The following is a 16,918-nucleotide window of genomic DNA, read 5'->3' as shown; positions in this document are numbered from 1 at the left end:
TTTTATATCATGAGCTCTTTGGCAGTCTGATAAAGCCTGACTCCTATTAAGAATAATGTTTTGAATACATAGAATACGTAGTAGGATTATGAAGAAAGTAAATTATATTGAAATATTTATAAAATATTTTTGTAATATAATAATATACGAGCTTTTAAAACTATGCTAAATAGCAATAGATTTAAAATATAGGCAAGCAAAAGTTAAATTTTATTTTTATAACTCAGTGTGATGGCTGTTGTTGCTTAGCATGAATAAGAATGATAAACTTTTTTGATGGCTTTGTGCATATCATGTAAGATATCCAGTTGACTTCCAGTTTTTGGTTTTTTGGTTACAAATGTTGGCAACCCATATTCTCCAAAATATATTGTCATAAATTTAACTAAAGTTCCCTTAGTTTGCTTAACAAGAAATGGATGGATTCTCTCAAGGAATACCAAAATTCTCTAAAGCTGTTTGAGTCAAATTTCTATTATGAGGTTATATAGATCCACCATTTGAAGGCCCAGAGTTGCATTGAAGTTGGCTAGCTCTAGTGCAAGAGCATCTGTAGAAAGAGAGGCTAAGAACTGATACTGAAGTATTCTTGAGAGATTGATAAACATAAATGATATTTTACAATATCTGCCACAACCTCACTGTGATTTGAAAGTATCTGGGATTTCTACTGGTTACAAGGTCACAAGTACTAAGATTTTTGCTAACATTTATACTTAGAGAATTTTCTAAATTTCATTTAAATTTTACTAAAGAAAAATATGTATATTATTTTACCCATCAAATGCAAGCATGCCGTGAATTCTATCCATGGGCCCTTCAGCATCCAAAGACACCAGGTCAACAACTTACAATATAAACAGATAAATAAATTAAACAGAATTTACAACTCTCACATTTTGCCTATTTGGTATAGTTACAGAATGCCTAAAGACAACATAAATACATCTATAAAGCTGGGATGTTTTAAGAGAAAAGGACAATGCTGATTTTGTTTATATTGAGTCTAAAGACTTAAAAATAGAATTCTAATTCAGTTTCAAGATTCTTCCTCATAAAATGTGGTCAAAATACTTAGTGCTGTTAAAATAATTTCTGGTGACGAGATATCTGTTTCTGCTCTTTCATTTCTAGGCATTAGTCCAGCCCAAGGTTTTTCTGCCTCGTCGTCACTTGCGATAGGCAGAAATTGATCTCTTCTTTTTTATTTTTATCTCCAGTTTGGGGCTGCCTTTTTACTTTTTTATTCTCATCTAAATTTAGATGTCGGATTCTTTTTCTTACATCACTGCAAGCAGGAAGAGTCCAGTTATTTGTTTGTGAGCAGTTATCTCTTTCCTATTACAAAACTCATTAAGTCCTAAAATGATATCAGGATCTTCAGTTCTCTGAAAGAAAAATATTAGAGAAAAGGTTTCAGTTACCTAGAAAAATTTCTGCAATTAGGAATTAGGATATGTTGGGTGCACAGGTCCTTCTCTGCTAGGGCCTATACCCCTGTGGACACCAGGTATTAGACAAAGAAGACGAGCAGCCGTAGGAATATAGGAGAGTTTATTGCAGACCATGTAGCCATTGCTAACAAAACAGTTCTTCAAAGTAGCTGCACAAAGCAGCCCTTGCTAATATAGTAGCAAACACAGGAGCCAGCCACCTGCTGGTCAGTAACACATCCTATATAATAATGAGGTGATATGTAAATTAACCCTCACACCCTCACAAGATGGCTGCCTACGACCGGGCAAACAGGGGGGTTAGTGAGGGAAAAGAAAATGGGAGAACTTGGGGCCGGGAGGGGGGGCCCAGGGCAATAAGGGAAGGTGGTCCGCTAGGTGAAATGAGGCCAGCAGGGGGGGCAGTTGGGGATGACCAGGCTGGTGGGGGGTGGTGCAGTTTGGGGTGACCAGGCTGGCGGGGGGGCAGTGAGGAGCAACTAGGCTGGCGGGGGGGGGTGCAGTTGGGGGCGACCAGGCCAGCAGGGGAGGGGCAGTTAGGAGCAACCAGGCTGGCAGGGAGGGGGCAGTTGGGGGCGACCTGGCCAGCAGTGGGGGGCAGTTAGGGGTTATCAGGCTGGCAGGGGGGCAGTGAGGGGCAACCAGGCAGGCAGGCAGGTGAACGATCAGCAGCCAGCGGTCCAGGATTGTGAGAGGGATGTCCGACTGCCGGTTTATGCCTGATCCCGGACTGCAAGAGGGCACAGGCCAGCCTGAGGGACACCCCCCCCCCCCGAGGGCCCGAATTTCATACACCAGGCCTCTAGTCTTTATACTAACTTAGACAGAAGAGGCTTCTTGCCAAATAGTGACATCAATTATTGGGTTATAGAAAGATACACCTGCGCAGTGCATACAGTGAGATTGCTGTGTTCTTGCTTTTGCACCTGCATATGGCAAATTGGCCTTGAACATCTGGCGTACTCTGATTAGGGTTCCTACAGGATATAATAAAAGGTAACACTGCTACAAGTCAGATTTGTGCTTTAATCCATATTATGCCAAACTGGGCACTTCTAACACTATTTCTGAGCCTCAGTTTTCCTTAGGTGGAAAATGAGTGGTAATTTGCTATCTAATCTCTAAGTTACTTCCTATCTCAAAAATTAAATAAATCATGACTATATCAAAAACAGTCATCTACTGTACTCTGTTGATGCCCATCCCCCATCTGGCTGGTCTGTTCATCCCCTAGATGTAATGAGTATCTGTTGTTAGCAACTCACAGCTGTCCCATCTAGAATTGCTCTCTTCCCTCAGCAGAACAGGACACTGGATCAGCCACATCCTGAGGTTTACAGCCCCTATTCAATAATTGACATGGGGCACAAAAGTTGGCCCCTTTCCTCAAGATGGACGAGAATTTCCTGTGGGATTAGACTAAAGCTGGTGGCCTTGCTAAATTTCTTTCCTGTGTACTATCCTGCCTCCCTCATTCTTGTTCTCCTGCAATCACTCCCTCAACTAATCCTCTCAATAATCACCATCGAGAGCTCTGCTTCTAGGGAACTTAGACATAGACTCTTACAGTAGGCATTCAGCAAGTCTGAATGAAGTTAATTGGTTAATGTTAATCATAAAAGTTATAGATAAAACCTAAGAACACTTCATATCGTTTTCAGCAATACCTATGTCTTGGGAATATTTCTTAGCAAGTACTATAAACATGGAAATTTGTTTCTGTCCCTTTAAACTAAAATTAATTAACTCATTTCCAGAAAGAGTTTCCCCCAAATGCCTATTGAATGTCCAGCAGAGGATGGGATATCCCCAGCTACTGTCCCAAGTAATCAAAGTAATGAACTCAATATTTAGGGAGGAAAAGAAAGCTGACAGCTCATATTCCCAGAGTTCAGCACCTTTGATTCATTATTTATTTCTATCATAAGGGAGTGCATCATAAACTTATTAGCAATAACAGTATTAAGAATGTATGAGAAGACAATGCAGTAAGTGCTTAAATGTGAGGCTAACTTTCAATTATTCAGTGATAGAGATGGGTTATGTAGATGTGTGGGTTGGAACAGATCATACAGTTTGTACCAAACCACAGAAAACAGACAAAACTCTCATTTATCAAAATATCTTCTTTTAGCTAATAATACAGTGCGGTTGTTTTTTTTAAGTGGAAAAAGCAGTTGTGTAAGTTTTGAAACTTCTTACTGGAGAGAAATACTCTATAATTATTCCTCAGAACAATCACAAACACAAGAGCCACACTCCTGTTTTGTAAGAACAGTAAAATCCGGGGCTATACAGTTTTGATTCTAGCTCCATTGGTTGTGTGGACACTGTTCTCTGCTCAGTTCCAGTTATCAGTCCTCTGGCCTCAAATTATTTTCTTTCAGTGGGTAGTCAGTTGCTAATGAGTACCCGCTTGGAGAGTATTAGGACATTCAGTTAAATCAGCGGTTCTCAACCTGTGGGTCGCGACCCCTTTGGCGGTCGAACAATCCTTTCACAGGGGTCGCCTAAGACCATCCTGCATATCAGATATTTACATTACAATTCATAACAGTAGCAACATTATAGTTATGAAGTAGTGACGAAAATAATTTTATGGTTGGGGGTGACAACATGAGGAATTGTATTTAAAGGGCCAGAAGGTTGAGAACCATTGAGTTAAATGTAGTATGTTTTACTATTTTTGCTTTTGTACTTGCAGTAGTGCTGTTGAACATAAAAACTGTTTTCCATTGATAATTTTTCCTGATTAGACTGCTTTTACATATTATTGTGGGATTTTATGTATTATTGTTAAAAAAAAACCCACAAAAAACACCACTATAAGATTTTAGACATTATGAAGAGAATGCTCAATTTTCTGCTCTGTTAAACAATTTATGTACATATATTGTTCTACTTACTAGAGAATATATAATCTACCATAGTTGTCTTGAACCTGTATATTCTAAACTTCTTTAATGAAACAGCTGTTTCTTAAAACAATGTCTAGCATACAGCAGGCATTTCTCAACACACGTTGAAAAATATATTAAAAACTCCTTGTAACAAAGTAACACAGAATGGGTGACTTAAACAAGGTAATTTTATTTTTCACACTTCTGAAGGTTAGAAGTCCAAAATCAAGGTGTCAGCAAGTTTAGTTTCCTCTGAGGCCTATCTCCTTGGCTTGCAGATGTCTGCCTTTTCTCTGTATCCTCACATGGTTTTTCTTCTGTATGCATGTCTATGTCCTAATCTCCTCTCATAAGGGACACCAATTGTATTAGATTAGGGCCCACCCATAGCTACCTATTTGTGTGGTCTATCTCCAATAAAGTACTAGAGGTTAGGACTTCAACATGAGTTTTGGAGGCACACAATTCAGCCCATAACACTCCTTTATATTGGTCTTATCAATTTTAATCCTTATCAAGTTTATATACTTAAAGGAAATAAAAATAAGTACTTAAATTATTTTAAGTAAGACTTACAGATTTGCTCTTTTTCTAGTTATTTGTTTGGAAATTTAATTAACTATGCTAATTATAATTTAGTAGTTGTTATAAGCTATATTAACATTCCATCTGGGCAGAAGCAAATATTAATGAGGCTGTGAGATAAATTGAGCTTCCATTTCCCAAACTCTTCAATAAATACAATATAGACCTCTCTGATTAAAATAAATATGGACTTTTTGATTGATATCCCTTTTATATGGGGAACATTTAACAATGTTTCAGGTAAGAATTTGGAATTACAGTATATCATATGTTGTAAGATAATTATATTACCTTTCAAGCATACAAACGAAATTATAAAATTACTTTGAATGCAACATAAGTGAGAAAAAAAACCCTGAGGATGTTTTCAGCAGGACTACTTGTCTTTGTTATAATTATAATTAAAGCCATTTCACTTTTACAATAAACTTCTGCCTTGTAAAAGATAAAAAGATAGAACACACTACAATTTAGAATTCTGGCTTTTTTTTTTTTAACCAAAAAACATTTGGATCACCAGAAGATAATGTTATAATATCCTGAGAAAATGGAAAGAAAGGAAATTATATATTATGTATGCAAATATGTGGTCCATGTCATCTATTAGAGAAAGCCTTTATATCAACTTTATAAAATCTTGCCTACGAAAAATGTATATTTTATATGTATATATATAAAATTTTACCCTTGAGTATGTGTCTCTCAAATATATATACATATTAAATATACATTTTTTATATTGGATTGAAGCTGTTCAACTTAGAGGTTAGCTATAGACTTTCTGTAGATGTCTTTTATCAGGTTGAGGAAGTTCCTGTCTATTCTTTTGTTGAGATTTTTAAGATCATTAACAGATGTTGAATTTTGTCAATGATGTCAATGATTTTTTTCTTTAGACTATTAGTATGGTGAATTACAATGACTGAACTTCTGTTATTGAACCAACCAACCCTGCATTCCTCGCATATACCCCACTTGGTTGTGATATATTATTCTTTTTACATGTTATTGGATCTTATTAGCTAATATTTTGTCGAAAATTTTATTTTATTTTTATATTTTTGATTTTGAGAGTACATTTATTAAAGCTGGGGACAGTGAAACAAGGAAGGACTTAGTACAGAAGAAGCAACAGGAGAGAGCCTAGGTGGGGCTGCTTTGGCTCATTAGAAGTGCTCCTGGAGAGAGAGCATGCTTGTTGATTATTTTAATGTCTATGTTTTTGATAGTATAAGTCCTTAGTTTCCTTTTCTTATAATGTCTTTGTCTGGATTTGGTGTAAGAGTAATGCTGGCCTCATAAATTGAACCCTGGCCAATGTGGCTCAGTTGTTTGAGCTTTATCCTGTGCACCAAAATATAGCTGGTTCGATTCCCAGGCTGTGGGTGTGGTCCCTGGTGTGTAGGGGAGGCAACCTATCCATGTTCCTTCATTCTCTTTGCTTTGGGTTTCTCTCTCTCTCTCTCTCTCTCTCTCTCTCTCTCTCTCTCTTTTTGCTAGTACCTAAATTGGACACTTATGGTATTGATCTGAGACTTTTCTTCCTTTCTAATATAAATATTTAATGCTATAAATACCTTAGTAAGCATTGCTTACCTACTGTCTCTCAATTTTGAGTTGCTAAATATTAAGATTATTAGTCCTTTGTCTTTCTTATATGTGATCAATATTTCTCCCAATTTATCCATTATATTAGCCTTTGCTAATGTGTTTTTGTGATGCAAATTTTTAAATTTTTTATGTAGTCAAATTTATTATTTTCTTAGTGACTAATTTTGAGTCATGATTGGAAAGTCTTTCATGACTCAAAATCAGAGGCACTAAGTTCCAAGGGTAAAGAGGAATTCACCTTTTTATTTTATTTTTTAGTATTTTCATGATATTAATAGAATTTTTATCTTTTTCTAAGTGGCTACCAAATTGTTCCCAGCACCATGTATTAAAAAGTCCATCTTTAACCCAGTGATTTGAATAGTTAACTTTCTCAAATACTAGAATTTCTATCAGATTTTTGGATCTAACAAAAAGATAGAGAAAGTTATTTTGAATCTAATTCTGGCTATTTTACTTTATTTCACTGGCCTACTTGTCTATTGGTGTGCCAGTACCACACTATTTTGATTATAAAATATTTGTATAAACTAGGTTTTTTAATTTCTGGTAGGGTTAGTTTCCTGTCATAGTGTTTCCTTTTCAGTGTTTTCCTGGTTTTTCTTGGCCTTTTATTTTTCTATATGAACTTTAAATCAGCTTGTCTAACTCCATAAAAGCTTATTAGTATTTGTATTAATTCCTTGTTAAATTTAATCTTATTCAATTAAGTTCCAAATTTAAGTTCTAAATACTTTAATATCATGACTCATTCAATTTATTCTATATCCCTTCCAATATTGTGTTATCACAGATTTGAAGAGTATGCCCTCAACATTATATTATGTTCGCTGCTATTTATCAGAGTGGGATACATTAGTGAGCTAAGGATACTCTTTTGCTTTGATATGCAAATGTCACCTAAGTGACATTGACCTGTGAATATTTTGAGAATTGGTGTTCAACCATTTTCTTTCTATATTTCTTTTCTTTTTTGTTGTTATTTTTTTTCCTCTTTGTTTGACCATTTTCTAATCAAGCCACCCATTCAATCCATATTTCCCTAAGTCAGCGGTCACCAACCTTTTGGACCTCATAGACTACCAGTGGTCCATGGACCACCGGTTGGCGACCGCTGCTCCAAAGGTTTCCTTAAACCATTGGTCACCAACCTTTCAGACCTCATGGACCACCAGTGGTCCATGGACCACCAGTTGGCGACCGCTGCCCTAAATGGTCCATAAGTGTATCACGATCCATTTGTCAAATATTCCACTGTGGTTCAAGTCACACTGGATAAGTCATTTCATTATCTGCTCCAAAAACAAATATGCAAGTCCTTTCTTTTAGAAAAATTATGAAAGCAGATACCCAGAAGCAGTTGGCTTAATTGATTAGTAAATTCCTTACTAAAAATCATTATGGTTCCAGTTTTTTTTTACCCAGTATATTTTTATTGATTTCAGAGAGGAAAGGAGAGGGAGAGAGAGTTAGAAACATCAATAATGAGAGAAAATCATTGATTGGCTGCTTCCTGGAGGCTCCCTACTGGGGATCAAACCCGAAATCCAGGCATGTGCCCCTGACTGGAATTAAATCCGAGACCCTTCAGTCCACAGGTCGACGGTCTATCCACTGAGCCAAACCAGCTAGGGCTGTGGTTCCAGTTTTTAAGGAAAAAAAAATCTTGAAGATATCGTACAGAATGCAGTATACACTTTAAATCAGAGACCATTGTATGGTGCTCTCTCCCCCATAACATGGTAATAGGAATGAAGGGGTATAAATATGTGTGACTTCTCTTACACTATACCTCATATCACATTTGCAGAATTTTTGCTTCATGTCCTAGCATTGAGCTCCACTGGTTTGGAGGTCTTAGTTCCAAGAGAGAATGTTTCCATCAGAAGACAAAATAATGGTCCTGTTGAATTAGAAAATAAGATTGTCACCTGGTTATTTGAAGGTGTTATGTCACTAAACCAACAGGAAGAAAAAAAATGTTACCCTATAGCCGAAACCGGTTTGAAATTGGCTTGCTACTATGCATGGTGGTAAGGAGTACTATGTCTAGAACCTAGGGATCTCTGGCTACATCTTAGTACTTTTATGCTCTAAAATTAATGGAATACTAAGCAACCAAAAATAACTAAATAAAAGACAAGGTTATTAAGAATACAGACTCTTCAGGAATTAATTTTGAATCATTCTATAAGGTAAAGAGCCCTAACTGGCTGATGTTTTTCCTGAGAACAAGGAAAATATGGAAAGAGTAGTAGAAGAAAAAAAGTCATAAATATCAACTACAGCCTAAGGCCAATTACAGAAACAAGGACTGTAGTAACTTTGTATATTTTCTACTTGCTTGCTTTGTGTATTCATTTATTTGTATATATTAGTGATATTCTTCTCTCTTTCATTTATTATTTTACATACAAGTTTTTGAAGGTTAAATTCATAATTCAGCCTTTAGATAACAGAGTATTCAGTGGGTCTATGGCTGAATTACAATAACCCTTAGAACTGTGTGGCTCCCATTTTGGGAAGAGGGTGACAACTTCTTCACATGTATGAAGAATAGCTTCATCTCATGTTGGGTGGGAAACTTGAGCTGTTTTGTGAGTGGAAGTCTAAATTCATGTAGAAAAGTGTATATGGAAGCTGAATAGCCAAAGGGTGAACTGTACTGTTTTCAGTTTATTGTCTTCTCAGCTTCAAACCCATAATTCTTTGTCCTGCTTTGTGATACCACATCTGTACTCTCAAAACATGTCTTATTCTTCCATTAGGGGAATGTTAAACTTGGCCAGTAGGAGGCACTGGTGTGACCCCTCAGGTAATAGCAGTAGAAAGACACTTCTCTTCCAGATTCCAGTTATTAGATATTATTCAGAGCAGGAGATTAGCAGATGAACTCCAGCCATGGCCCTGAGGCCATGATCTCCTTACCAGAAGCCACATCTGACTAGCTCTGGCCTGCCTACACCTTCTTGCAATGGTGTGCCACTTCTAAAGACCAGCTCCAGCCCACTCACAACCTCCAGCTATGGTGGGCCCCTTCTACTAACAATTGCCAACCTGTACTCGGGGAAACTTCTTCACACCGGCTGTGTGTTACTATGGTAGCTGCTTCCTCTTTGAAGAGGTCAGACTCTCAGCCTGGGGGGTGGAAGGGTGGGGGGAGGGGGAAAGAAAGAGGAGGGCAGCCTTCTCCTGGTATTTAGTTTCTTTATGTCTCTGTTTTCACAGCCTATAAATAGTAGCTGCTTTTTTTTAATACCTGACATTTTCTGGACTTGTTTTGGTGAATGACCACTTCTACTATTTAATAATTCTTTATATTAAACTTTTCCTTTTCAAATAACTGGTGTGGTTTCTGTCTACTGGACCCTGACTCACAAACCCTTTGAGAAGGAAATAATTTATTTTTTATCAATTAAATAACCTTTTGCTCGTTGGATTTACCAGGAGGGGAATCAGTGTCCTAAATCAGATTGTATTTTGTTTTATAGTGTGCTTTCTGTCCCTAAAAAGAAGAGGATGTGCTATGGAACCTAATATTATCTATTCTGAAATACACCATAGGAACCTTTGTATTTGAGTGTATTAAGATTTTGTGAAGCATTATTATAAATAATTGTCTAAAGTCATGATATAATAGCTACAGTGAAATTTATGATGGTTCATAAATTTTATCACTTGGTACAAATGAATCAGCAGCAGGTTCACTAAGTTTTCTCTTTTTGGTCTTTTATTTTCAGAGCTATAAAAAGCTCATTGTAACTCTTGGTGGTTAGAGAAAAATTATATTCTTTTCTGCAGAAGATCTTTTTAACAAAAGGGTTTATGACTGACCCCTGAAATTGAAACACTGCAAAAACTGGGGGTGGCTTTTTAAATAACCTTTAGCATGTAACAATCAAGATAGAATTTAACCCTTGGAGTTAGACTGAGCTTCCTGTTCCCATTAAAGCAAGCTGCAAACTCTAGCTGACATACTCGGGAAGCAGTTATCAAACTTCAGCATTTGCCAGAATCAGCTGGTGGGCTTGTTAAAACAAAGATCACTGGATCCCACCTAAGCGTTTCTGATTCACTAGGTCTGGGGCAGTGCCCTGCAAATCTGTATTTCTAACAAATTCTCATGTGATGTTCATCTGGGGTCCACAATTTAAGAATCAATGTTTATGGCAACCATTCAGGGCCTACTTCCTCTATCATCTTCCATTTCTCTCCCATTCCTCCTATTTAATCCCAAACTGTTTGCACCTGCTATTATTATCTTGGGATCCATATTATTGGTACTGTATTCTGCCTTCAATTTTTATAACTTCTTTTCTAATATTTTTAAACTTGGCACATTTTTATTTATTTATTTATTTTTTTTAAAATTTTTTTATTGCTTAAATTATTACAAAGAGTATTACATATGTCTCCTTTTTTTTTTCCCCGCCCTTGACAATCCCCTGGCTTCCCCTACCCCCCAGTGCAAACATCTAGCCTTAACATCTCCCTTTGCTATGCCTTTCCCTTGGCTACTTTAATCCCTATTGTAATGTTATACTAATTTTCACTTCAGCCCCTTAGTCAATGCCCCTCTTCTCCTTGCCTTTCATCCCCCTCTTTTAAGCACACAGACACTCTTTGCTACTACGAGTAATGAATTAGGTTGTGGGATCTGGAGAGGTAAGTTTAGAATGTGTTGATCTTTTCGAGTTAACCCATGCTGGGAACTAAAAAGACATGAAGTGTTCTTTAATAATCCAATTTAGAATTCTCCTTGGGATCAACTGTTTTAGAATTTGTGGAATTATCTTATCTCTTCTAAATGTTGTATAATCTTTCTTTTACACCTTCCCAGAATCCATCTTTCACAGCTACTCAAGCATCACTGATACCCATGCAAGTTCTTATTCACACTATTTTGCCTTTCTTAACCAGTCTTGTCCACCTGCAATGTTCTGTTCATCTGAGATTCATCTCAAGCATTGCCCTTACCCCCTCCCCCATTTTATTTATTGATTTGAGAGAAAGATAGAAACATCGATTTGTTGTTCCACTTTTTCATACATTCGTTGGTTGATTCTCATATGTGCCCTAACCAAAGATCAAACCTGCAACCTTGGCATATCTGGATGATGCTCTCACCTACTGAGCTACCTGGTCAGGGCTCAAGCATTACCTTTTTTAAGAGTCCTTCTCAGATGTATTCTCCCACAGCATAGCTAATATGTAACTACTAGAGACCCAGTGCACGAATTTGTGCATGGGTGAGGTCTGGGGGGGATGTAAGGGGGGGCAATTGGGGGCGGGGCCCGCCGGGGGAGGGGCCCTGGGCAGTTGGCGGGCTGGCCCCACCCCCTGGTTGAACTCCAGTCGAACTCCCAGTCTAGGGGACAATTTGCATATTACCCTTTTATTATATAGGATGCTTTATGTCCTACAACTGACATGGAACTTAAGAGACTTCATCTCATTTATAAGATTGGCAAGTTCTTTGAAAACTCTTCTTTAATTTTAGTTTTCTGTTGTTTACTAATATTCATTTCATGATTACCCATCAAAAGATTGTTCTCGGCAGCATGGATGGAACTGGAGAGCATTATGCTAAGTGAAATAAGCCAATCAAAGAAAGATAAATATCACATGATCTCACTCATTTATGGAATATAATGAACAATATAAAATGATGAACAAAAACAGATCCAGAGACAGAGAAGCATTGATCAGACCATTAAACCTCAGAGGGAAGGTAGGGAAGGGTGGGGGTAAAGGGGAGAGGTCAACTAAAGGACTTGTATGCATGCATGTAAGCCTAACCAATGGACACAGACACCAGGGGGGTGAGGGCATGAGTGAGGGAGTGGAGGGGCAAAGGGGCAATAAGGATACATATGTAATACCTTATCAATAAAGAAAAAAATTATTTAAAAAAATATATTAAAAAAAGATTGTTCTCAGGAGAATCCAAGATGGCGGCGTAGGCAAATGCCTGTACTCGCTACTTCCCACAACCATATCAAAATTACAACTAAAATACAGAACAACCATCATCCAGAACCACTGGAAGCTGGCTGAATGAAAGTACAACTAGAGAAGTAAAGAAGAAAGCACACTGAGACTGGTAGGAGGTGCGTAGATGCAGAATGGGCAGGATTGGCACCCATGTGTGCTGCTTTTTTAATCAGGAGGGAGATCACCTCTGCAGAGGAGCAAGGGGGTCCCAGCCCTAAACCAGATGCCCAGTCCCAGAGCTGGGCAAAGAAGTCCTTATGGGCAGTAAGAACTCCGGGCTGTAAAAACCAGTATGTATTGGGGCTCAGTGACACAGAGGCTGCTGGAGACCCAGCTGTTCCTCTTAAAACTGAATTTACAAGCTCCCACTTCCTCTGAGATCCAGCACCAGGGCGAAGCTCTGGGGAACCCAGACACATACGAGGAGAAATTGGACTGTCTGGCATCGGGGCAGGAAGTTGGGGGCAGCTTTCTTCCAGATAGAGGTGCTCACAGTGGTCATTGTTCCCATGCTGGGACCTCCCCAGGAGGTGCTTGCAGTGGTCATTGTACCCGTGCTGAGACCTCCCCGGTTGCAGGGCTGACTGGCAGCCATTTCTTTAGCTCCGCCCTGGTGATTCCCGGAGACCCTGCTTCTACCAATTTACAGCCCTACCCAAGCTGTGTGCAGCGGCTTTTGCATATGAATGGCCTGCCCTTTCTCAGGCTAAAAACCTGTCAAACAAGCTGCAGCTGGGTCAGGGAGCCCCAAACCTATCAATAAAAGGCCCAAGACCTGGCACCAGCATCAGCCTGCCTTGCTTCACAGCTGGGCCTCGTCTAGGCACTTCTAAACCCCATACAAAGAGGAGGAATCTGAAAAGCTCTTTGTAGCTCCTGCTGGGTGGCCCCAGGCAGTGGCTGATTTGCACCCCACTGGAGTCTCAAGAGCCAGTGTATTCAGTATCAGTGTCAGACCATACCAGGTTACAAGTCTTCACATCCATAAGTGACACATTCAAGGGGCAGACTCAGTGAGCACCAAAGCCCCAATGAAGTAAGTCCTGCACCATAAGGGTGTCTCCTGCACAGCAGCTCTTCCATTGTAGACACAGTTGGTCCTCACAGCCAATTCACCTGGAGGTCAATTCCTCCCAGTGACACCAACAGCATTCAAGGCTCAACTACAAGACTGTGCACACAGCCCACAAAGGGGTGCACCTAGAGTGTCCACCTCAGGTGATTGGGGAGGCTGAGCCACTGGGCCCTATAGGACACCTACTACACAAGGCCATGCTATCAACTCAAGGAGACTTAGCAGCTATACCCAATACATAGAAACAAACACAGGGAAGCAACCAAAATGCGGAGACAAAGAAAAATGTCACAAATAAAAGAAATGGGAGAAAGCAAACTACTGGATATAAAGTTCAAAACCATGGTTATAAGGTTACTCAAGAATCTTCTAGAAACCTCCAAGGGATTTAGTGAGACTTTCAAGGATCTTAGTGAGAATGTCAAAAAAATGGAAAAGAACCAGTCAGAAGCATACACTGACTGAAATAAAGAATAATATACAGGGATTCAACAGTAGACTAGAGGATCCTGAGAATCAAATCAATGATTTGAAATATGAGGAAGCAAAAAACACCCAACCAGAAAAGCAAAAAGAAAAAAGAATCCAAAAATATGAAGATAGTGTAAGGAGCCTCTGGGACAACTTCAAACATACCAACATCCGAATTATAGGGGTGCCAGAAGAAGAGAGAGAGCAAGATATTGAAAACCTATTTGAAGAAATAATGACAGAAAACTTCCCCTACCTGGTGAAAGAAATAAACTTAGAAGTCCAGGAAGCGCAGAGAACCCCAAACAAGAGAAACCCAAAGAGGACCACACCAAGACACATCATAATTAATATGCCAAGGGCAAATGACAAAGAGAGAATCTTAAAAGCAGCAAGAGAAAAGCTATTAGTTACCTAAAAGGGAGTGCCCATATGACTGTCAGCTGATTTCTCAACAGAAACTATGCAGGCCATAAGGGAGTGGCAAGAAATATTCAAAGTGATGTGAATAGCAAGAACCTACTATCAAAATTACTCTACCTAGCAAAGCTATCATTTAGAATTGAAGGTCAGATAAAGAGCTTCACAGACAAGAAAAAGCTAAAGGAGTTCATCACCACCAAATCAGTATTATATGAAGTGCTTAAGGGTATTCTTTAAGAAGAGGAAGAACAAGAAGAAGGTAAAGATAAAAAAAATGAACAACAAAGTGGCAATACATATCTATCAACAATTGATCTAAAAATCAAACGAACAAAAAATCTGATGAACAAAATAAACTGGTGAATGGAATAGAATCAGGGGCACAGAAATGGAACAGACTGACGATTCTCAGAGGGAAGGGGTCGTGGGGGGTGTGGGAAGAGATTAGACAAAGATCTTATATACATGTATGCAGTACCTATAGACACAGACAATAGGGTGTCGAGGGCCTGGGGGGTGGGGTGGGAACTGGGTGGAGGGAAGCTATGGGCAAGTGTGGGGGAAAGAAGGACCTCTGTAATAATCTCAACAATAAATATTAATTTAAAAAAATAAGACTGTTCTCCTTGAGGGAAAATATTAGAACAGCATAGGAAATGAGTACGTTTTCACTGTGTTGTTAGCACACCAGTTGTGTTTAGATTTCATATCTCCTTTCTGACTACCATGGTTCCTGATGCTTTTCCTCACTTTTTGTTTAGGACCTGAACTTTGCCTCTTGGACCTAATTATTGATATTACCTCTCTGATAATAACCAGAGGAGCATATCTGTCTATATGTGTCCACTCCGAGTAAGCTCTATTCCTGGAATCATAATCTAGAGTGATAACTTAGTCTCATAGAAATTAGTCTTGGAGAGACCAAAAGTGAGCACTCTGACATATTTATCTCATAAATTTTATTGTGTAACTTCCAGTGATACATTTTCAGCAACCAATAACAGAAGAGCCCTAGGTGGTTTGGCTCAGCGGTTAGAGTGTTGGGCTGTGAACTGAGGGGTTGCAGGTTCAATTCCAGTCAGGGCACTTAACTCTGTTGCAGGCTTGATCACTAGCCCTGGTTGGGGTGCATGCAGGAGGCAACCAATAGATGAATCTCTCTCACATTGATGTTCCTCTCTCTCTGTCTTTCCCTCTCCTTTCTACTCTCTCTAAAAATCAATGGAAAACATATTTTCAGGTGAGGATTAACAAAAACAAAAACAAAAAATAACAGACGATATGAAGCCAGAGCAGCCTTTCTCAACAGAGAGAGAAGTAGGTTTTATTACACTAAGGTAACTATTGTATGCAGTGAATTAACTTCTTTCCTGTGTATCTAGATAGAGTGGTACTAATTATGTAATCATCTTTGGAGAATTGAGAAAAATGTCATTCAAATCATTTTTCCATGTTCTGTGACTCAGATGAGCAGAGAATGTGTGTTCTTGAGATCCTCAGAGAATGTGTTTGGGTGGTGACAATGGCTTTGTGATTGTCCTGCCATGTCAAAGAAAGGTCCCCACTGGAGCAAAGACAAATTTAAGCTTAGGCTTTAGGGTCCCTCACTTGCACAGGCCTTTCCCAATGCCTTGGGAGAGATCATAGAAGTTTTGAATATATATATATATATATATATATATATATATATATATATATATATCAAAACAGAAAAGGAAGGAATAAAAGAATGGGGAAGGGAGGGAAGCAAGGAGGAAGGAAAAGAAAAGGAAAACAACTTGCTATGAATAGTATTTAAAAAACAATCTCAGTTCATTCTTTAGGCATATTGCTGCCCTTTGACACTGTCCTTTGTTATTTGCTTTTTATTTCCACTATATGTATATACATACATGCATATAAGTGTGTGTATGGATAATATCACATTCGGAAACTAGCCTATCTAATAAAGAGGGAATATGCTAATTGACTCTCACTCCCTTGCAAAGATGGCAGCACCCACAGCCAATAAGGAGGGACTATGCTAATTGACTGCCCCGCCCTCAAAGATGGCAGTGCCCACAGCCACAAGATGGAGGCGCCCAGTCCCCTCAGCCCCACTGGGGCGGCAGGCGCATGGCAATGCCGGGCCCACCCTCAGACAGGCCCGGCTGCTCCTCGCACCTGCCTCCAGAGTCCCCCAGTCCCCTCAGCCCCCCAGCCGCCCAGTGCCGGCCCGAGACACAGGCAAGCGTCGGATGGCAGCTGCCCAGCCGCCCAGGGCTGGCCTGAGGTGCAGGTAACCAGGGCCGGATGAGGCTTGCGCTGCCAGCAGTGGTAGCAGCAGAGGTGTGATGGGGCATCGCCTCCCACCCCTGAGGGCTCCTGGACTGTGAGAGGGGGCAGGCCGGGCTGAGGGACCTCCC

At 39.3% G+C, this 16,918-nt stretch overlaps 1 long non-coding RNA gene across 2 annotated transcripts in view; it reads right to left on the bottom strand.

Moving 5' to 3' along the window:
* Nucleotides 1-189: 189 nt before the first annotated feature.
* LOC111825400 overlaps nt 190-16,918 on the bottom strand; it is a 36,778-nt gene continuing 20,049 nt past the window's right edge. Inside the window, exon 3 of one of the 2 annotated variants that reach the window (XR_002828561.1) lies at nt 190-1,388. This is a non-coding gene — a long non-coding RNA (uncharacterized LOC111825400). Of the gene's footprint in view, nt 1,389-8,149; nt 8,454-16,918 lie in introns of those variants that run through there. The other variant, XR_002828560.1, reaches the window with a different exon arrangement.

Source organism: Myotis lucifugus, unplaced genomic scaffold, assembly GCF_000147115.1.
Source record: "Myotis lucifugus unplaced genomic scaffold, Myoluc2.0 scaffold_24, whole genome shotgun sequence".
Lineage (NCBI taxonomy): Eukaryota > Metazoa > Chordata > Mammalia > Chiroptera > Vespertilionidae > Myotis > Myotis lucifugus.
The sequence above is the reverse complement of the archived record's forward strand: the minus strand, read 5'-3'. Positions and strand labels throughout refer to the sequence as shown.